Consider the following 23,204-nt stretch of genomic DNA (forward strand, 5'->3'; position numbering starts at 1 on the left):
TGATTACCACAATAGGGTTAGTTAACAAACCCATCAACTCACATAGTTCTGTTCTGTTCTGTGTGTGTGTGTATATGTGTGTGATTGGCTCACCAGCTGGTGACCTGACTGCTTCGGGATTGAGAAAGGAGTGCAACAGGGCTGTCTGCTGTCACCCTGTTTGTTTAACCTATATGCTGAGCACACCATGAGAAATGCCGGGCTGGATGAGCTACAAGCTGGAATCAAGACAGGTGGGAGAAACATCAACAGCGTCAGAAATGCGGATGAAACCATTCTAATGGCAGAAAGCAAAGAAGAACTAAGAGCCTCTTAATGAGGGTGAAGGGGGAGAGTGAAAGAAAATATTAAAAAAACTAAGATCATGGCATCTGGCCCCATTACTTCATGGCAAATAGAAGGGGAAAAGGTGTAAGTAGTGACAGATTTCCTCTACTTGGGCTCTAAAATTACTGTGGATGGTGACTGCAGCCATGAAATCAGGAGACAACTGCTTCTTGGCAGGAAAACTATGACAAACCTAGACAGTGTCTTGAAAAGCAGAGACATTACTCTGCCGACAAAGTATAGTCAAGTATAGTATGAAGTATATAAAGTATAAATATATATATATATATATAAAGTTATATATAGTAAAAAGTATATAAAGTATAGTCAAGGCTATGGTCTTCCCAGTGGTCATGTATGCTTGTGAGAGCTGAACTGTAAAGAAGGCAGAACACCACAGAACTGATGTCTTTGAACCCTGGTGTTGGCAAAGAATCCTGAGAGTCACTTGGACAGCAAGGATATCAATCCATTCACTCTTACAGGAAATCAACTCTGAATACTCATTGGAATGACTGATGCTAAAGCTAAAACGCCAGTATTTTGATCGATGTGAAGAGCTGACTCCTTGGAAAAGTCCTTAATGCCAGGAAAAACTGAGGGCAGGAGAAGAGAATTTTAGAGGATGAGAAGGCTGGATGGCATCACTGAAGCAATGGATGTGACCTTGAGCAAAATTTGGGAAGTGGTGAGGGACAGTGAGGTCTGGCATGCTGCAGTCCACAAAGAGTTGGACATGACTGGGAGACTGAACAACAACAAGTATATGTGTACACACACACACGCACACACACACACACACAAAACTTTGAGAAAGCTAGCTTAAAATTTAACATTTAAAAGATCTTGGCATCTGGTCCCATTACTTCATGGCAAATAGAAGGGGAAACAATGGAACAGTGACAGACTTTATTTTTCTGGGCTCCAAAATCACTGTAGATGCTGACTGCAGCCATGAAATTAAAAGATGCTTACTCCTTGGAAGAACAGCTATGACAAACCTACATAGCACATTAAAAAGCAGAGACATTACTTTACTGACAAAGGTCCATATTGTCAAAGCTATGGTTTTTCCGGTAGTCATGTGTCGATGTGAGAGAGTTGGACCATAAACAAGGCTGAGCGCCGAGGAACTGATGCTTTTATACTGTGATGATGGAGAAGACTTTCCAACAGTCCCTTGGCCAGCAAGGAGACCAAGCCAGTCCATCCTAAAGGAAGTCAATCCTGAATACCCATTGGAAGGACTGATGCTGAAGCTGAAGCTCCAGTATTTTGGCCACTTGATGGGAAGAGCTGACTTGTTAGAAAAGACCCTGATGCTTGGAAAGATTGAAGGCAGGAGGAGAAAGGGATGACAGAGGATGAGATGGTTGGATGGCATCACTGACTCAATGGACGTGAGTTTGAGCAAGCTCTGCGAGATGGTGAAGGACAGGGAAGCCTGGCGTGCTGCAATCCATGGGGTCGCAGAGTCTTTCATGACTGAGCGGTCAGTGAACAATGACGATGCATGTGTACGTGTAGTTAGAACTTTTAAGACTATCTTAATGATTTTCAAGTACACCTCACAATATTGTTAACAATAATCACTGATGGTGATCCCTCTCACCGTAGCCCAACACTTGCCTATATCTGGAGACATATATTATTGTTGGGGCCTACCAGGTGCTGATTGCTGTTGCTGTTCAGTGGCCTAGGCGTGTCTGACTCTTTGCAACTCCAGGAAATGCAGCACACAAGGCTTCTCTGTCCTTCACTACTGCCCAGAGTTTACTCCAACTCATGTCCATTGAGTCAGTCATGCCATCCAACCATCTGGTCCTCTGTCATTTCCTTCTCCTCCTGCCTTCAACCTTTCCCAGCATCAGGGTCTCCTATATTTTCTTTGCCCATCATTCTTTGCCCAATGCTGACAGACACTTAAGTTGTTTCTACATCTTGGCTATAAAACACAATTCTTCATGAAAAGTATTCACAAAGAAGAGTCAGTCACTGTAGCATCAGGATGTTCAAACTTGAAAGCTAATTAATAATTGAGATTTGGAACTGTCCAGCATGAACAAAGGAATTATTCTGGGTAAAACATGCACAGAGCATCCTAGATTTCCCGAGAATCAGGAGGGAGGAGGCTGACATTTCGGAACTTCTCGACATGGTTCTCCACACTCCCCGGGCTCATCTCCTCCCCTCCCTGTTTGTTCATCTGCTTTGCTTTCCTCTGCCGTTTCTAAACACAGAAGGATGATGAATCTAAATCTTAAAGCTAAGGTGAGCAGGCATTTGCTTTACAAGCCAAGGGAAAGAGAATGAAAAAGAAAATGTATACAATGTAAAAATACTCATGGAATTGGGAGTATGGGGTTCTTGTCCTGAGGCTCTCAGTGATACAGCTAAGAGCTTTCCTGAGTCCCAAACCTTTTTTTTTTGGCAGACTGATACCCTCAGTCCCAAGGGAGTACATCAAGGGGCTTCCTGGTTTTATTCTCAGCCAGATTAATCTCTGGCTACCAGCATGTATTCCTGAGCACTAAGGATTAGTTATCTCAGAAAGCTCAATGAGCTCTGAGTAGATACAAGAAATACCAGTGAACAATTAAGTCACATTCCTTGTCCTTGTGGAGTTTCTGGACTAGGCACATGAAAAAGTACCCAGGAGTAGGAGGCGACAGGATGAGACAGTTGGATGGCATCACCCGACTCAATGGACCTGAGTTTGAGCAAGCTCCCGGAGACAGTGAAGGGCAGGGAAGCCCGGCGTGCTGCCGTCCACAGCGCGGCAAAGAGCGGGACACGACTCGGTGACTAAGCAACAAGGCTGCAACGAGTGCCTTGATGGGAGCGGCGGGCGCACCACGAGGAGGGCGCCTGTGTCCCAGAGGAGGCGACCTTACACCACAGCGTGTCCTGACCTCCACTTCCGACCTGAACCTTCAAAGGCCTCGCTCCTCTGGCCTGTGCCTCAGACTCCAGGCCCCGCTCAGGGCTCTGAAAAGACCACCTTCTGTTTCCCCTTAAAGCTAACTCTCCACCTGCAGCGCCCCCGCTTGGGGTCCCCTCCCCACTAGGTCATCCCCTCCTCAGGCCTTGATCTGGGTGCCAGCCCCCACCCCCACGGGGCTATTCCCAACTCTGCTCCAAAAGACAGTCTGCATCCTCACAACCCCCCTTCATTTTCACATCACCATGCTCGTTTTTTTAAAACAGTGCTTTGCGTTTTGTAAAAACAAATTATGAATGTGTTTACTCTAATTTTTATAAATGTGTTTACTCTAATTTTTATAAATGTGTTTACTCTGATTTTATAAATGTGTTTAATCTGATTTTGTCTGTCATTACTTCCAGACCATTAACTCTCTGGACGTGAGGACTACACTCCGATTCAGTTACTGTCTCACAACCAGGCCCACTGGAGAGGGAGGCAACAGTGGCAGGCAGCCAGGCCAGCATCAAGCAGGCTCCTGTGTCTGTGCTCTTGTCTTCTAGGAAGATTCAAAGGACCCTCCAAGGGATCGGGATTAGGGTGAGGCCAGCAAGGGACCTGTCCCAGTTACGAAACTTCAGAGGGTGCCCCAAAAACCACCATAATCTAGACAGACACTGTCCTAAGGCAGCATTTTTAACGATAAACAAAGTATCAAAATTCTAAATAAAGACAAGATCGGTTATTACTGATTGCTCCTTCAACACCAGGCTGCAGTATGGTGAGGCATGGCACAGCTCTTGAAACATTTTTCTGGTCCTTGCAGCTCAGGACAAAAAGAACCTGCTATTTGGTTTCTGGGTGACTTCACAATGTATCTGCAGGGCACTGGTGATGGCTTCTCAGGAGGGGCATTCCCTCCCTTATTCACAGAGAAACACCCTAAATCATGAAGTTTCCCATAATGTGTCTATGAGTGTGTGCATGCTAAGGTGCTTCAGCGGTGTCTGACTCTTGCAGTCCCATGGGCTGTAGCCCACCAGGCTCCTCTGTCCATGGACTTCCCCAGGCAAGAATACTGGAGTGGGCTGCCATGCCCTCCTATAGGGGATCTGCCCCACTCAGGGATCGAACCCAAGTCTCTTGTGTTTCCTGCATTGGCAAGCAGGTTCTTCACCACTAGCGTCACCCAGGAAGCCCTATGTACCTATAATATAATGCTTTACCTTTACAACATCCATAACATGCATCTAATGAGAGGAGAAATACTGGGTGCACGTGTCCTGTGTGTGAATGAGCGTGTTTCTGCAGTGTATAAAGGTCACTGCCTCGCAGTGTGATTCTACATTTCATCTATTTGTCTCACTAGCAATGGTTCCTTTGAACTGGTAGCAATATGCTCTGTGTCATGGGACCCTAAACACAGACAGATATACTTTCTAATACTGTTTTCAGACACTTTTCAATTTCACATGAGTGCTCTCTCACCTGCTAAAAGATCACTGTAAAAAAGTGAGATCCAAACCCACAAACACTCCCAGATAAGGCAGCAGCACTCCCAGCCCATTCATTTCTGTGATTCTGACAGCTGCATAATTAGGCCAGGCCTGAAGCCTGCCTGTGGGTCAGTCGGACCCATGTGGAACACAACAATGAATGGATCAGTGCTGTGATTCAGCAGAGACCTGATTTCCCAAATGGCACCTCCCTCTGAAACACATCACTCATTAACTAGAAAATAAAAACACATCAACAAGCTGCCGGGAACAGACAAGAGCTTAATTATCTATTCTCTCTTTAATGCGTGGATTCAATATTTACGCTTCCATTTCTCGAACCTCTAAAAGAGATTCAAAATCCATTTCCCAGGACTCACTTTACAGAGCACTGCTAAAATTAAGCTGTGCCCAAGTATCCAAGTCAGGCATCACTGGAGGCAAAAGGAAGACAGACAATAGCTGCTTTTCAAAGCTGGTTGAGAAGTAGGTCTCTGGCAGCAATAAACCCTGGGCTAAAGACAAAACAAAGCAAAACATATTTTTTCTTTGTCTTGCACTACCATAGCTCTTCTTGTTTAGTGTCACACTTTGAAGGACCTCCAGGCTTGCAGACCAGGCATGAAAAGTTCAAGATCAACTAGCACTTGAAGCAACGGCAGAAACACATCCCTGCACCAGCCAACTTCCCGTTCCTGATCCTCTGGACCCCCAGGGAAACGTGGGTTTGATGTTTGGCCAGAGAAATGCATGGTGACATCACACCAGTGTTGGCTGTTCCCCTAGTTAAGCAAGTGAGGCACTCACTCTCCCCTCAAATAAGCAGGAAGGCAATGAGACCCTATCTGCTAGAATTTGAAAAGGTTTGACCAAAACAATCCATGTAGTACTTTCAGTTCATTCCATCGTCAAATACTTCCAAGCCCCTCCTCTCTCTCAGGAGCAGACGGGGAAGTTAGAGAGCATTTCCAAGAACATGAGGAGCTTATTTAATGGAAGCTGACAACAGCCCATAAGACAGCCATGCATGGTGTCCTGTGGCTACAACAATGAAGACAGCTCAAGCTCAGAGATGTGCTGTGGTTTCCCCCAAGCTGCAGAGCCGGCCAGGAGGGGAGCCAGGCCCCCAAAGCCCCCGCATGTTCCCTCATTCAATGTTCTTTGCCTCCTCAGCACTACGGGCGCAGCTGTCAGGACCAACTGGAAGACCCCATGGGCCACGGGGTGCTGGGAACCCTCGGCGTGTGAAGCGGTTTCTGATGCCGCGGGCCATGGGGCCCAGCACGCACCCTGCGGCGCAATCAAGCGCCAGCGCCACCCCATTCAGGTGTCAGTCCGTGCCCGGCTGCGCTCTAACAGGTCCGTGCCAGTCTGCGCTCTAACAGGTCCGTGCCAGGCTGCGCTCTAACAGGTCCGTCCCCTGCTTGGGACAGATGGAGCCACGCCCCAGCAGACCCCTGCGCAGAGGGTCACAGGACTGGAACAGAGGACAGTCTGCACATCAAGGTTGTCAACCAATGTCATCTTATTATGGGGATCTGTAACCAACCGTCTCAACACATTATGATAAATAGTTGCAAATGCTGCTTCAATTCAAATGTAGCGAGCAGTCATCAAGAGCCTGCGCTTGGACCCCAGAAGGCAGGCGCAGTGCTGGTTGATGAATTTTGCTGGATGAAAGCAATGGGCTCAAGGCTGGTGGAATCAGTGCAAGGACTCCTGTGTCCTCCTCGGGCCGGGCTCGGCTGTCCGGCAGGCTGCTCAGAGCCCAGACCGTGCAAAGTGCTGCTGCCGCTTGTCAGTTCCCTGAGTAGGACATGGCACCACATAAAAAAGCCCAACACCGAAAACACCCCGGGGAAGGCCAATGAAAACGAGCTGTCTTTCAAAGGGCAGTCACTATGGCCCGCACCACTTAGGGTGAGGGACACAGACGAAAAGTCCCTCTGCTGCGGCTGGGAAGGGCAATGGCAGAAAAAAGGGGGGAGCAGAGGCAGTACTGGACTTCTCAATTTTCATGGCAAAATACAGAAGACAAGTTCGCCCTCACTCATGTGAACTTTCTTCCCTACTGAGTAAGTGGCGTATACATTACAGCTTCTGGAAATTAAAAAAAAAAAAAAGTATTCCTTAAGAAGAAATCATACAAATGAACTTATTTACAAATGAGAAATAGACTCACAGACTTAGTTGCTGAGAAGAACGAATAGTTAGGGAGTTTGGGATGGACAGGTACACTGCTAATATTTAAAATGGATAACCATCAAGGACCTGCTGTATAGCACATGGAACTCTACTCAATGTTAGGTGGCAGCCTGGATGAAAGGCGAGTTGGAGGAGAAAGGATACATGTCTATGTATTGCTGAGTCCCTCTGAGGTGCACCTGAAATTGTCACAACCTTGTTATTCAACTATTTGTTGCTGTTTAATTGCTAAGTCGTGTCTGACTCTTTTGCAACCCCATGGACCGTAGCCCGCCAGGCTCCTCTGTCCATGGGATTTCCCAGGCAAGAACAACGGAGTTGGTTGCCATTTCCTTCTCCAGGGGATCTTCCTGAACCCAGACATAGAACCCATGTATCCTATGTTGGCAGGTGGATTCTTTAAGGAAGCCCATTAATCGGCTATACTACAATCCAGAATAAAAAGTCTAAAAAAAATTTAAATAGAGAAAATGATTCCACAGAAAAGGCAACTGTAGAAACCTACATAGTCAGGGACAAAGTGTACAAGTAAATGTCAGAACCTGAAAAGGGCAAGGGAAATGCTGCTTCCAAATATAGATTAATGGGCATTGTGGCATTTATTATTTATCAGTTAAGCCCTGTATGGTTCTACCCACTGCTTCAAATCCCTACGGCAAAAATACAATAAAATTCCATTAGTTAAAATAGTTAGAACAACCGACCTGGAATACCACAGTCTCATTATAGCATTGTTTACCATGGAAGAAAAAAATTGGAAACCATCTAACAAAAGGCAGGATCTGGGGGAAAACTGGTCATAAGTAAGAGGCTTTGGAGAAGAAGGTGATGCTTTTTCTCTTACCTGTCTCTGTAAGAGGTAAGTAAACTGCTGGCTTAATTCTGACCCAATGCTCTAATACAATGTTTCAGTTTGTTCATTATAAAGTTGTTTAATCACTAAGTCATGCCACTCTTTTGTGACCCTCTGTCCATGGACTTTCCAGGCAAGAATACTGGAGTGGGTTGCCATTTCCTGCTCCAGGGGATCTTCCTGCCCCAGGGATCAAACCTGTGTCTTCTGCATTGGCAGGCAGACCCTTTACCACTGAGCCACCTGGGAAACCCAATTTTAATGTAAAATTATATTAAGTAGAGTGCTGTTCTGGGAGATCAGACTAATTTGAATGAGGTCTTTTTTAAAGTATATTTTTAAAAAATGTATCTTGCTGCCCTGGGTCTTGGCTGCAGCAGCACATGTCGGCTCTCAGGTGACCAGGCAGGATCCAGTTCCCTGACTGGTGACAGAATCTGGGCCTCCTGCATTGGGAGTGAAGAGTCTTAACCACTGGACCCCCAGGGAAGCCCTCTAGATGAGGTCCTTTTGATGATGTTTTTTAAGGCAAGGACACTGATATCCATCTATCAGTAATTCTCTCCCATTTCTCTGGGCAAGCAAGTTGGGCAGGGTCCTCACTGCAAAGAAGCTCACATGTAGCTACCAGATGCTCCGAGGAGTGGTTACGGCCACACACCTGCAGAGCCAGCTTCTCAAAGCTCGCAGGTGGAAGCCACACCAGGCGATCGGTGTGGTATTCCCATAGGAAACACTCTCACATTTCCACTTGACCTGTTAGGATTTATACATCATATTTATCACCCGCTGGGTCTACGTCAAGGAGGTTTCATGCAGCTTTTGGACCTTCTCTGACGGCTCGGGGCACAGGGCCACAGCCTCACAGAGACAAGGGCTCCAGCAACGGGCAACACAGAGAAAGTCTGTGCTGCTAACGGAAGTTCGTTCTAGTCCTCATCTGCAGGATCTCCGGTGTAACCTGCCTTGCCTGTTGCCTATATCATATCCTTTACTCCGCCTGCCCTTACTCTTAGATCTGCTTCCTGGAACAGGCCTGCACTTCTTCCCCCTCTGTCCAGAAAGTGGTGACAGTTCCACCTTGGCCCTCACCTCCTAGCTGCATACCGTGACCATCCTCTGTGCTTTAGTCCGAGGCAAACACTGGAAAGAGCTGTATGCTCTTTAGGCATAAGACAGTTTCATCATGGTGCTATTTGCCAGGGCACACGCACAGAAAAAGCACCAAATGCTCAGAAGTGGGGGTTGATTGAATGAATTACAGTGCATCCATACAACAGAATAGTATATAGTCATTAAGAAACGTTTGCTGTTGAGAAACATTAACAGATAAAAATTTACCCAATAATGATAAAAATAGATTGTAAACAAGATGCATAGTACAATTCCATTTTTAGAAAATTTATATATGCACATACCAAGACAAAGATATGAAGAGCTATACATCAAAGTATTAACCACACTTATCTCTGAGTAGTGTGATCATGGATTTCAATGTTCCCCATCACTTTGCTTATTATTTTTATAATTTGTTTACTATCTGCGCTCATGGCTTCTACAATAAGAAAAAAAGAAAAGTTTTGTGTTGTTGTTTGGCTTTAACAGTCATTAGAGGAGGGAATGATAAGGAGGTGAAAAAGTTGGGGTGAAAAATTTGGAAATTACTGTTTTTGATTACAAATTATACCACACATGTGGTAATGAATCATAACTTACTTATTCTTTCATATGCTAGGTTCGCATCCCCAGAGAAACTATAATTTTCACAAGTAATAATAATATTATTTACTCAGGAGGAATAATAATTACTCCTGTTTACCAAGAGAAAGGTGCTACTTCAGGTGCTTGATATGTTCCACTTGTTTAATACTTACAGAGACCCTATGAAGTAGATATTTTTATTTCTACACTTTTTAGATGAAGGAACCAAGTGGTGGAGAAATTTGCCCAGGGTCACTCAGTGAGGAAGTAGTAGAGGCAAGAGCCTAGTCCAGGTCTTACAGAATCACATGGGATGGAAAGGGTAAAAATTCTCATCTGTGGTTCTCAGAGCCCAGGTGCGCTTTCCTGGTGGCTCAGAGGTAAAGAACCCACCTGCCAATGCACGAAGTGTGAGTTCGATCCCTGGGTCCGGAAGATGCCCTGGAGAAGGGAATGGCAACCCACTCCAGTATTCTTGCCTGGAGAACCACATGGACAGAGGAGCTAGGAGGACTACAGTCCATGAGGTTACAAAGGAGTCAGACACAACTTATCGACTTAACAACAACACAGCCCAAGGGTCCAACCCACACAAGACCACACAAAGCCTTGTTTCCCCATCTATGATACACTTCTATCTTACCTGTGTATGTGTTTGTAAAGTTAGTCGTTCAGCAGTGCCAATTCTTTGTGACTCCGTGGACTGTAATTCAGCAGGCTCTTCTTTCCATGGAATTCTCCATGCAAGAATATTGGAGTGGGTCGCCATTCCCTTCTCCAGAGGATTTTCCCAATCAGGGATAAAACCCAGGTCTCCCGCACTGTAGGCAGATTCTTTACCATTTGAGCTACCAGGGAAGCCTCTATATTATCTCTACTTATTTATAAATAGCTGAACTAGAGCATTATTTCTTCAAGAAGCTTTTTTGTGTTGCTAATTAAGAGTAGGCATTGATATATATTTGCTAAATAATAATAAAAGTTAACACTTATTGAGTATTTATTGGGATTCCGGTATCCTTCCATCATGCAGGGTAGGTAATTTCAAGATCTCAAACTAAGGAATGGAGCCAGAGTTTAGATCCTAGCTCTGTTTAGGTCATCTCACTCGAGAATTCATGATTTGTACCACCAGTCGGTTAACAGAATTTGTGCTGAATAGTAGCCCCAATGAAAAATGCCACACTCACAAAATGAAATTCTTTTCACCCAAACTCACACCATATTCCCAAGCTGGCAGAAGCAAACTGTCAATGTTTTCCTCGATTTGATTTCCCAGATCACTGCCTACAGGAAGCCATGCTTCAGTCTGGAAAACATCAGCCCATGAATTAACAACATAATTACCGCATGATATCAGCCGACACTGCACAGTAGTGAACAGGTGTCCTGGTAGAGTAAGATTAATGAAGTGACTGCAGCAGGAGCTTGTCAGAGCCACAATTTCTGGTAACAGAGAGAGTCATCATGTTGAAATTGCAGGGCCTGGATAAACTGAAAGTAGACTCAGAGAATTATCTTGACTCTCCAAGCCTAAGTTCAAACTACTCCCTGATTTTTAGAAAATAAATGTTATAACCGTCACATTAACAGAAAGGAAGAAAGTATTTTAACACTCTAGTGTCAAAGACACTCAGAGATGTGCCCCAAAGCACATTCTCGTGTAGTAGTTGGTCTACGCCAGCCTAACTCAGCTTCCATTCAGATGCTGGAAGGGTGTGCATTCCTGAAAGAAGAGCACACGTGGATCCCATGTTCTGTCACAGCATGGGCTCCAGCACTGAACAAAACTCATAGTGTGGAAGACCAGTCAGAATCCCCTACCCTGACTAAGCCTTAGCTTTCTCATCTATACAATGAAGCAATGAATAGACCTGTAACAATTAAAAGAGATAATGGCTATTAATAGGGCTTGGCCCATGGAAAACAGAAAGAAAGCTTGTCTATGACTATTACCAGCTATTTTCTAATAAATATACGTACACATACTTGCTTAAATCATACTGCATTTGAAATTTTTCTAGCCCTCAAAGACCAGAACAACATTCCAGCAAAATACCTTTCTTTAAAATTGCACATCCAACTGTCGAGCTTCCAACATACTCAAGGGCCTACCCTAAGTAAAATTAAATGTTATCCTGACAAGGTTAAATGAGGTTTATGGATGTCTTCCTGCTGATTTTCATTAACTCATGAAGATTTACCCAATCATGCTCCCTCTCCGTTGGGAAAACTTGATACTGGAGCTGAATGCAACTGAAACAATCAAAGAAATAGAAAATGTGTGCCTACAGGTCTCTTATCAACTGATCCGCATTCCAGATGAGTGGGTGGGAGTCAAGGAGAACTGGTCACACAGAGCTCCTAGAAACAAGCTCAGGAAGCCTTCCCACTGAGGCCACCTTGGGAGGGACCCACATCCTGCTGATCAGTGGCCACCGGTCACGTGCGCTACTGAGTGCTTGATGTGGAGCTGTCCGAACCGCAGAATGTGTAAGCGCAGAACACGCTCTGGATGTTGAAGACTGAGTAGGAAAAAATGGTAGAAATGTACGGTATCTTTAACAAGATACTTTAATATAACTTTGATATTTTTAATATTAATATAACTAGTAGGTTAATAAGTGAAGTGAAAGTGTTAGTCGTTCAGTCATCTCTGACTCTTTGTGACCCCATGGACTGTAGTCCACCAGGCTCCTCTGTCCATGGAATTCTCCAGACAAGAATGCTGGAGTGGGGTGCCATTTCCTTTTCTAGGGGGTCTTCCCAACCCAGGGATCCAACCCAGATCTCCTGAGTTGCAGGCAGATTCTTTGCTCTCTGAGTCACCAAGGAAGCCCAGTAGGTTAGTAGAATCTATTATTAAAATTATTTTGACCTGAGTTCTTCTTTTTCTTTGTCCATTTAACTAGAAAACTAAAAATCACATAGTGTGGCTGTCTATCTGCTGGATCTACTGTCTATCTATTGGGTAGTGCTGATTCAGACCATGAGGTTCACAAGTCATACATGGTGTACAACATTTTGCTTCCCTTAAATGGGTGATCATTTGATGGTTTATCAGACAGTTAATATGTGTTACACTGAAATAAAATTGGGATAGGCAATAAAATAATACCCTGGACAAGAGTCCCAGTCAATAAATGTTAGCTATTTATGTATAATTCTTATGTTGAATAAGCAAAAGTGAGTTGAATAAGTTGAAAAGTAAAAGTGTAAGCTGAAATAAGAAAAAGTTCTTTGGTGCAAGATTTCTCTGAGCCGCTGCTCTACTTGATATGAAATTTTGATACTCAAAAAAGATATGTGGCTAGTGTTTTTCAGACTCATTTGCTCACATGTCATTTTTATCCTTTTTTTTCTTTTTGAGTGCCTTAAGGACCTTGGTTTGTTTTTTTTTTTAATGTTTTGGGAAATGACTCTAGTCTTTATTTGGACTGCAAAGAGACAAAAAAGATGAATCTTCCATTTAGAACCAGAGAACCTGAAATTTGATTAGCACAATTAAAAAATTCAAAGGAAGTGGAAACAACATTTTGCCTGGCCTAATGTACACAGTACACTGTGGTACATAATAAATAATTTATTTATTTTTATTAGTGAACAGTATGAAAAGCAGCATTTGAGCAATAATTTGTTTTACTCTGATTCGCTGAGCCCAGGCTCTAAGGATAGCTTTTGATTAATTTCTTAACGTTCACATCTTCTCAAAGCTGATTTATTCTGGGTGAGAAGACAGCTAATGAGCAGCGATGTGAGTGGTAGTGGGTAGAGATCAACAATAAAAAAAGGACATCATTTTAAGATTACCATAGTGGATGTTTATAGGGAAGTTATCACCTGCCCTCTTGTTAGCTATTTCCATCAAAGAACTAATATGCGCTTGTCTCCTTTAGCATTAACTGAATCAGTGTACAGGTCATTACAGCACCGCCCCTGTGGGTACTTGTTCCCATCATAGTACTACAGCAACTTTAGAAAATCTCTTCTCTGCTGTAATCTTTTCTTTTTAATATCTAAACAATAGTGCTTTATTGGTAAAAGGTTAGTTTCAATGGACACAAAATTGCTGTGTAAAATAAGTTTCAAAATACATTTTTATAGGTAAAGTTTTATCTCTTAGTAAGAAAGCAATTATCTATTAGCAAAGGTATTTAGATTGGGTCAACAAAACAAAAGGGGATTTGAAATTGTAGGCCTACCCACACCCATGCATCCATTAGGTGGCAGCTGGCTCTAAGTAGACTGCACTGGGCTTACTATGTCTACCACTTTCCAGTACTGCCACCCCGCCCCCTTTTTAAAAAACAGCTTTTACTAGCATAGTTGATAAATGCCAAAATAACCCAAATGACTGGCCCTGCATGGAGGTACCCTAAGGTCATGGAACACTTCTTGGAGAAAACTGTACAATGCACCTAAACCTATAGCTCTTGAGCACTCAAAATCAGGCAACAGTGCAAGGGCAGTCGGGAGAACACCAGATGGCCTTCTGTAGTGCACCTGGCCAGCTGTCACCATCCCCCTTCCTTCCTGGGTGTCCTCAGCCCTGGAATCAGCACTTCTCCACGTCACCATCTCCCTTCCTCCCTGGGTGTCCTCAGCCCTGGAATCAGTGCTTCTCCACGTCACCATCTCCCTTCCTCCCTGGGTGTCCTCAGCCCTGGAATCAGCACTTCTCCACGTCACCATCTCCCTTCCTTCCTGGGTGTCCTCAGCCCTGGAGCTCAGCGCTTCTCCACGTCACCATCTCCCTTCCTCCCTGGGTGTCCTCAGCCCTGGAATCAGCGCTTCTCCACGTCACCATCTCCCTTCCTTCCCGGGTGTCCTCAGCCCTGGAATCAGCGCTTCTCCACGTCACCATCTCCCTTCCTCCCTGGGTGTCCTCAGCCCTGGAATCAGCGCTTCTCCACGTCACCATCTCCCTTCCTTCCCGGGTGTCCTCAGCCCTGGAGCTCAGCGCTTCTCCACGTCACCATCTCCCTTCCTCCCTGGGTGTCCTCAGCCCTGGAATCAGCGCTTCTCCACGTCACCATCTCCCTTCCTTCCCGGGTGTCCTCAGCCCTGGAATCAGCGCTTCTCCACGTCACCATCTCCCTTCCTCCCTGGGTGTCCTCAGCCCTGGAATCAGCGCTTCTCCACGTCACCATCTCCCTTCCTCCCTGGGTGTCCTCAGCCCTGGAATCAGCGCTTCTCCACGTCACCATCTCCCTTCCTCCCTGGGTGTCCTCAGCCCTGGAATCAGCGCTTCTCCACGTCACCATCTCCCTTCCTTCCTGGGTGTCCTCAGCACTGGAATCAGCACTTCTCCACGTCACCATCTCCCTTCCTTCCTGGGTGTCCTCAGCCCTGGAGCTCAGCGCTTCTCCACGTCACCATCTCCCTTCCTCCCTGGGTGTCCTCAGCCCTGGAATCAGCGCTTCTCCACGTCACCATCTCCCTTCCTTCCTGGGTGTCCTCAGCACTGGAATCAGCACTTCTCCACGTCACCATCTCCCTTCCTCCCTGGGTGTCCTCAGCCCTGGAGCTCAGCGCTTCTCCACGTCACCATCTCCTTTCCTTCCTGCATGGCCTCAGCCCTGGAGCTCAGCGCTTCTCCACGTCACCATCTCCCTTCCTTCTTGCATGGCCTCAGCCCTGAGCTCAGCACTTCTCCACGTCACCATCTCCCTTCCTTCCTGGGTGTCCTCAGCCCTGGAGCTCAGCGCTTCTCCACGTCACCATCTCCCTTCCTTCTTGCATGGCCTCAGCCCTGAGCTCAGCACTTCTCCACGTCACCATCTCCCTTCCTTCCTGGGTGTCCTCAGCACTGAAATCAGCGCTTCTCCACGTCACCATCTCCCTTCCTTCCTGGGTGTCCTCAGCCCTGGAGTTGAGTACAAAGAGTTTACTGACTCTCACCGCATAGGTAAGAATCTTATCTGTGACATGAAAACTGCAGCTCATGGGTTTTCATGTAGAACTCTATCAAATGTGGTTTGTGGTGAGTTCTCTGCATAGTGGTTTAAGAAAATGACCTCAGAATTGAAAGACTTGTTAAAAAACTCACCCCTAACAGCCTGTTTGTAAAAAAGCTATTGAAGTATAAACATGTATATAATTAGATTTCTTTTCATTTGGTAAAGAGATAATGTGCAGATGAATTAACAGTATGGAGTTATAGCAGCAAAACTGGTTTTGGATGTTGTGCTCAAAGAAAAGTAAGGCAGGGAAGCAGGTGCCATGGTTTGGTGAGAAATGGACTCATGCCCAGACAGCTCATCCTTCTGTGTTCACGTCTCTACTGCTCAGGAACATTCTCAGAAATCTGAATCTTCTGGAAGTAAATCATGATTAGTCGGTTAGGCCAGTCAAACTAAATCCAGCTACTAACTATACGTGCTGACTGGTCCCTGGGAACCAATTCTAGTGTTAGTGGTTACTTAAAGTGGAAGAAGAAGGAAAATGGACAGTTTGCCTCACAAAATATAAAGTATAACATCACAATGAAATGTAAATGTTAAGGTACTTCATACAAAATAACACATCAAAAGTTAAAAAAAAATTAAATTCTCAGGCACAGGCCCTGTGAAATGTGGACAGGCACCCGTCCAACAGTCTTGCAAACACGCAGCTGTGTTACTCATGGGAATATTTATCTTGCAAAGTGTTTCCTCACACATGGTGCCCATGGACCTTGCCATCACCATCGCTGCCCTGCAGATGCAGCTGCGCTTGATCACATGCAGTGATCATCTCTTGCATGTGGTGGAGCTCAGCTTCCTCTTCCAGAAAAATCTGGTCTTTATTCATGTCCTCATTTCCCACTTTTCTGCCACCTCTCTTGAGCCTCTCTGATCGGAAATTCTCATAGTGAACGTCCTGGGTCACCTCTTGGAGATCCTGCATGTGAGTGAGGAGCATCGTCCTCAGCTTTAATAAGTCCTGCTGCTCCGGGTTCTCCACCTCTAGGATGCCCCAAGGGTAGAGGTGGCCTCTGACCTCCTTGCCTTTGGCTTCAATCAGCCGACTGGATCCAACCACAGAGAAAGGGATGCTGGCCTTGAGAAGTCTAGTCTGCTCTTTAAAATCTTCATTTTCACCGGACTCTGCATCAGGAAAGTGATAGATTCTGAGGTCATGTTCCTTGATTTCATCCAGAATCCTTTTCTTCAGGCGCTGCTGCTCCTTCAGTGCGAGTGTGTAGCCTTTCTCAATGACAGGCACAGTATTCACCTTGCTGTGTATCACCTCCACAAACGCAACATCCAATGGCTGAAGTCTGTGTCTGAAGGGGGAAATGAAGTAAAAGCAGCAGTGCACCCCGTTACCGACGACGATGCACCCTGTTACCGACGATGCACCTCTGTTCAGACCACTCTCATCCTGCAGGCGCTGTTCAAACTGCCATCGACGTGGGAGATGACTGTTTTAAAGCAGTCCCTGCCGTTGACGGCGTCCCTGAGGCCTGGTTTGTCCACCACGGTCAGACGCAGCGTGACCCCTCACTCCTCAGTTTCAACAGTCGAAGCCTCAATTTGGACAGTTCTTGAAATTTTCTCTGTGGCTCCAGGTAAGACTCTTTCTGGGTAGAGGTCAGTCAGCAAAATGAGGTTTATGAGCATCGATTTTTCAAGACCCAATTCACTGACCACCACTAGTGTGAATTCAAAACCTTTTTTCACTGATTTTTGATGAACTTGATTTGGGAAGATTTGCAAATCCAACATATCCAGGAGTGTCTGGATTTATAAATGGAGTTGGTTGTTCCTTAGACATCTTTAGTGAAGTTTCGTCAATCTCGGACCCACCAGTGAATTAAGACTGACTGACCGCATGCAGCGCACCCACCCAGCGCCCACCCTTGGCTGTAACCTTAACTAACCACCGCTTCTGAGTTACTGATCAACCCGTCCTCAGCGGCAAAGATGTCTATGATGCTCTTCACAAAGACTAAGGACTTTCATTGATTTCTATCTGCCTCATGGTAGACTCCTAGGGGGCTTTCCAAGTGGCGCCAGTGGGAAAGAATCCGCCTGCCGATGCAGGAGACAGAAGAGAGGAGGGTCATCCCTGGGTTGGGAAGATCCCCCAGAGATGGAAATGGAAACTCGCTCCACTGTTTTTGCCAGAAAATACCATGGACAGAGGAACCTGGTGAGCTACAGTGCATGGGGCCACAGTGAGGCAGACAGACTGAGTGACCAAGCAGTAGGAATAGAGACTACTAGATGCCTTGATCGTTTCCTTGGAGGTGTGTGTATCACTGTAAAACCGTGTTTTTCCAGCTGGAAGGGTATCCTACTGACAGAGACTATCACTTGCATACATTTTGACATCAGTTCCAACCTTGTGAAATAAAGACCAGAATGAGTCTAGAGGAAACGCATGCCCTTTGCAAGAGCTCAGCCAGAGAGAGTGTGTACAGATAGAGCCCTAATGCACATCGCCTGAGACCACACCCACAGTCTGCCCAGACAGGCAGAACCACATCCTAGTGGACTGTTCTCCTTCCCCCTCTCTCATCTATCCATTAGCCTAACTATCTATATACTTTTAAAGACAATTGCTGAGAAAATAGTGCTACAAAGAGCCAGAGTTGTTCGGAGAAATGTTTAAAAAGACATACGTTCAAAATATTCCCTGCCAGTTTTTCACTCGTGACCAATTCATACTAGGCACTTTCACAGCTTAGGAAAAGAAAATACATATAAACAGTTACTGGGGTCTCAAAGTTTTTGTTGCAAAAAGTTAATGTAGCCTCCAGCTAACTTTTTTTCCTCCCCTATAAAGAAGTATTTTTTTAAGTTCTCGCCCCTGTTCATTAATTTGGTTCCCAATCATTCACATCCCTCTGTTTCATATGATGGATGCTACCAAGAAAAATAAAAGGAAAATGCATTATTAAATTTCAGAGAAGTATCTACATGCGTGTGATAAGGAATATCCAAATACTACCACGCTCACATAACTAATGCTTACTTCCCCTCATTCAAAAAGGTCTGCTTCTTGCCTCCTTTAATGTCTTTCATAAATTTGTTCTCCAGGGAAGGCTGGCTGCTGTTAATTATGCATATCAACTCCCGCTGTGCCAGAGGAAACTTAATTATTCTAATTTTCAAGGTCATAGAAATATCCAAAGGTGCCAGTTTGACAATCCAAAGAATACCCGAGCTCTAGGGAATCAGAAGCAGGACTTGCCGTGGAAGGCTGGTTACACCCTTATCCACAGAACAGTGCAGGAGGCTCACTAGCTTCCCAACCTGAGTTAAATTGTTCAGGACAAGCTCCCCCCGAGTGACCGGCCAATGACCCTGGCCATAAATAGGAAACATTTCTTTGCAACATGCATGGAGGGCAGTTTTCTTTCTAGGGTCCTTCAAAGCTGTAACTTCTTTCAGACAGGCAAGAGTTTACCTTCAAAACCACTTCAACCTTCTTGCTTAACCACTGAGGTTTCAGCTATGAAGACAGAAATGAGAGGAAGAAAGGAAATGCTCTGCAGAATTTCAAATAAAAGCTGTTCTACAGTTTCTGGGAAAAAGTAACTCCAGAGTAAATTTCCAGAAACTGACCAGCAAGCATCAGGATCCTGTTTTAAATTGTCCTTATTTCTTGAGGACTCCTTAACCAGAAGCCCAAGATTACAGGATCTTCAATATTGTAATTAAAAGATGAGTTTCTAAACAATGCACATCTATCGGATAATAATATTTCAAGGGAACATAACATAAAAAATGAACACACTCTCAATTTAGAAAAGGATATTTTAAGCTCCTTAAAATTACTAAGAGGTAGGCACTAGTGATAAAGAACCTGCCTGCCAATGCCAGAGACATGAGACCTGGGTTCAATTTGTGGGTCAGGCGATCCCCTGGAGGAGGGCATGACAATGCATTCCAGTACTCTTGCCTGGAGAATGCCATGGACAGTGGAGCCTGGCGGGCTATAGTCCATGGGGTCGCAAAGTGTTGGACACGTCTGAAGCAACTTAGCTCACATGCATGTAAGCAGAACTCTGGGATTTCATGGCTTCTGGAATATAACTTCTTATTCACTGGAAATAGATTCTAAATTCCCATGTCCAGCTCTGCTTATAAGATTTACCTTTTTCCTCCTATTTTCCAAGTCTTGCTGCTGCTAATTGCTTCCAGCCCTGTGTGGTTCATAAAGCCTTTCAGTACCCAGAGGCTGTGATACTATGTTTCCTCTAGGGCCTTTATCTAGCTCATTCATAAAGATCTTCCAGGAAGCCTCGCAGTGGAAATTGCACCCATAAATCCCTCCACCACCACCCACCGCTCCCCACAAAGCCCCAGGGAAGCTGAGCTCTGACCATGAACACAATTTGAGAGCAAGTTCTCACCCCTGCAGGATATTGTATAAGCTGTCCTTAAAGAAGATGCCATTCAGCTATCTAATGCCAAAAGTTTAAAAAATGTAATTCAAAATGTTAATAGTAAGTACCATGATAATCATATGTGAAAGAATGGAATTTGAAACAACAGCAACAAAACAACGTTTCAAAACATTTAATGGATCCTCAGCTGGCCTGTCAAAGCCGAGAACATCACCAGGCCAGGCAGGAGATATACTGATGGTTGTCACAGTCCATCGGTGCTAGGGCAGCATTCCTCTCTGGCTAAGGAGCTGGTATTGTTGGGCAAGAGATGGCATGGGGAAGGAAAAAAAGTGAAAGACTTAGTTGCTCAGTTGTGTCTGACTCTTTCAGACCCAAAGGACCATAACACACCAGGCGCCTCTGTCCGTGGAATTTACCAGGCAAGAATACTGGAGTGTGTAGTCATTCTCTTCTTCAGGGCATCTTCCCAACCAAGGGATCGAACCTGGGTCTCCTGCATTGCAGGCAGATTCTTTACTGTCTGGCCAGTAGGGAAGCCCATGGGGAAGAAAACTGTGGTCTAAAAGCAAATTTCTCAGACGTGGGCTTTGGTGTACCAGATCAGTCAGTTTGGAGAGGAAGAAGTCTAGTGGCCAGGAGAACTTCATGAGAAGAAAGTGACCCACATGATGGAAGACAAGCCCACTAGAGCTTGCAACAGAGAGTTAACAACAAAAGCAGAGGCAGCGAAATCAAAGGAGAAAAGACCGGCCTATTCTTCTTGGACAGTTTATGTAACACTATGCTTTGGATTCTAAAGGATGAATGACCTTTTACAGCTCTTTTCTATGTCAAGATTCCAATTTTTCCACGTGGAGAAAATCTCTGACTCAGCCTAAGGTGGGAGAGTGAAAGGATTGTATTGAAATTTCAGCTTCACTGCTAAGGAGCGGTTGAAGACTTTTGCAAGTTACCGAGTTTCTCTGTGCCTCGAGGTTTTGGTTTTGTCATCTGAACTTGACCCCACACTGTTTTCACGGGGACATATTTTCCCAAAACATGCTCCCATGGCCCGTCTCCAACACTTGACTCATTCCATTCATCTCCAGTTGGAGTGAATTGTGTTAATGCACACTGGGGAGCAAATGAGAGGCACTCCATTCAGCTCTACATTTTTCCTCCTGAAACTGAGCTGTCCACAGAAAGGCCCACTGCAACTGCCCCTCCCAGGCCCTGGATGCCGCTGGGGTCAGGGGACCAGGTGAAGAAGCTTCCACTGCGCTTGGGACTGGCATGTTCAAGTCCTGATTCTGGGATTCATTCTTGGAAAGCTCATTTGGCTCTGACAGTAACCTACATCAGCCAACTTAGCTTCTCTATAATAAAGATAATATCCTGGCCTCCATCTTTGCTCTTTTATTTCCCAAACTGTTCAGAATCCAGGCTGAGAGGAGCAGTGATCTTTCCTGGTCTCTCTTGGGCATCCCCACCAATCTTCAGGCTAGAGATCAGGATGCTGTGAGAAGTAAATGAGGAGGCATCTGAAACCACCCACCATAAAGCCCCATTCAGAGTCACATTTCACAAAAAGTTGGCTGAATTAGGATCTTGTATCCTCTTGCTGAACTGTTCAACTCTATGCCAACAGGCCAGCCAGCCACAAGGATCTCCAGACTCAACACTAGGCTGGCACCTGCCTAGCCACATGCTGCCCTTGGGAACTACCTGGGCAGCAAAATCTGATCTTTGTAGTGTATCTTAGAGCAAGAGCACAAAAAACTTAATAGAATTCAGAGATCAGTGGCTCTAAATTGAGTTTGAAAGTGAAAGTGTTAGTCACTCAGTCCTGTCCAACTCTTTGTGACCCCATTGACTGTAGCCCGCCAGGCTCTGGGTCCATGGAGTTCTCCAGGCAAGAATCCTGGAGTGGGTAGCCATTCCCTTCTCCAGGGGATCTTCCGATCCAGGGATCAAACCCGGGTCTCCCACACTGCAGGCAAGTTCTTCACCGTCTAAGCCTCCAGGGGAGCCCACAAAGTGGGCTTGGTGAGAAGTCAGATCCCAGAGACGGAATGAAAAGTGCTGAGACGGAGGAAGCGTGAAAGCGTAGCCCTGTTTCCGCAGCACGCTCCCAGCAGGCAACACCAACAATAAATTAAGGGCGGGGAGGGAGTCCAGCCCCACCAAACACTCCAGCTGTGGTTGAAGGAATCTATCACAGAGAATGAGAAGAGAAATTGGAATCCTGAGCAAACACATCTGCTAAAACCTAATTCATGTTCTAATCTCAGAAATGTGTGGATGCGTAATTTCTGTTCTGCCTGCAATTATGTTCTGTACTGCCCAGGTCTATCGGAGTGCAGACTTTACATCTTAATGATTAGTTAGAATGATGAACCATTCTTAATATAAAAAGTAACTGTCTCCATGACTTTAATTTAATAACAGAACAGGCTCAGGACTTATCATTCATAATGCTATACATTTTTCTGCCCCTAGAAAACAAGAAACCTTCAAGAGTCACCTCTTAAGTGGAAAGGCACATAAATCCAGGTGCAATCATGGAAAAAAGAGGGGAAGGAAAACTTGGCAAGAGCAAAACTGACCATTCAGCCCTCTATAGGTAGGTAGATTACAAAAGCTAACATTTACTGAATGTAAAAAGCTTGCTTTTTGCCATATATTTTCCGAGCACTTTCATAAATTAAATTCCTTAATTTTTGCAACAAACTTTGAAGGTAGGTGCTATTTTTACCCCCACTTTACAATTAAGGGAATCGGCCACAGTAAAGCAAAAAGACTTGCTCAAGGTCATATAACTAGTATGCAGCTGAGACAAGAAGCCAAACCCAGGCCATCTGGCCCCAGAATGAGGCCACCCACAAGCCACCCACAAGCCCTCCCTCTGGCTCTAGAATGAGCTTTTAAAACCCCAAGCAGATGTGAACCTCATTCTGAATCCTGCCTACCTGTCTGTGTATTTGCAAGATTACATCCAGCTTCCACCCTCTATAAAGGTACGAGTGCTCTAGGCAGACCTGTCTTCCCCTCCCACTGCTCAAGAGATCAGCCTTGGATGAAAGGAGACACTAGTTCTTTTCTTTCCACTCCTCCTTCCAGAAATGCTTCCGCATCCCTGACTACAGGTCCTGACTCACAGTGGATGGACATGCTTATATGAAGACACTTGCTCTGGCAATGCACACAGGGAAACCTTGCCCAGATTCAGCAAAAGAAGTGTGTTGTCTATTTCCAAATAAGACCAGGGAAACTTCACTCTGTGCCTTGTCCTCCTAGGACTATATAAAAGTGTTACCTTGCTCTGTACAATTACTGCATGTCAGAGTGGCCTCAAAGGAATTTTTGTTATAATATTGT

At 45.2% G+C, this 23,204-nt stretch overlaps 1 protein-coding gene and 1 pseudogene across 2 annotated transcripts in view; both read right to left on the reverse strand.

Annotated features, from left to right (window-relative positions):
* FAT3 (FAT atypical cadherin 3) overlaps positions 1-23,204 on the reverse strand; it is a 767,497-nt gene that overhangs the window by 499,972 nt on the left and 244,321 nt on the right. The window lies entirely within an intron of this gene.
* Positions 16,160-17,263, reverse strand: LOC110137145 (septin-2 pseudogene; annotated as a pseudogene).

The sequence above is a fragment of the Odocoileus virginianus genome, chromosome 28 (assembly GCF_023699985.2).
Source record: "Odocoileus virginianus isolate 20LAN1187 ecotype Illinois chromosome 28, Ovbor_1.2, whole genome shotgun sequence".
Classification (NCBI taxonomy): domain Eukaryota; kingdom Metazoa; phylum Chordata; class Mammalia; order Artiodactyla; family Cervidae; genus Odocoileus; species Odocoileus virginianus.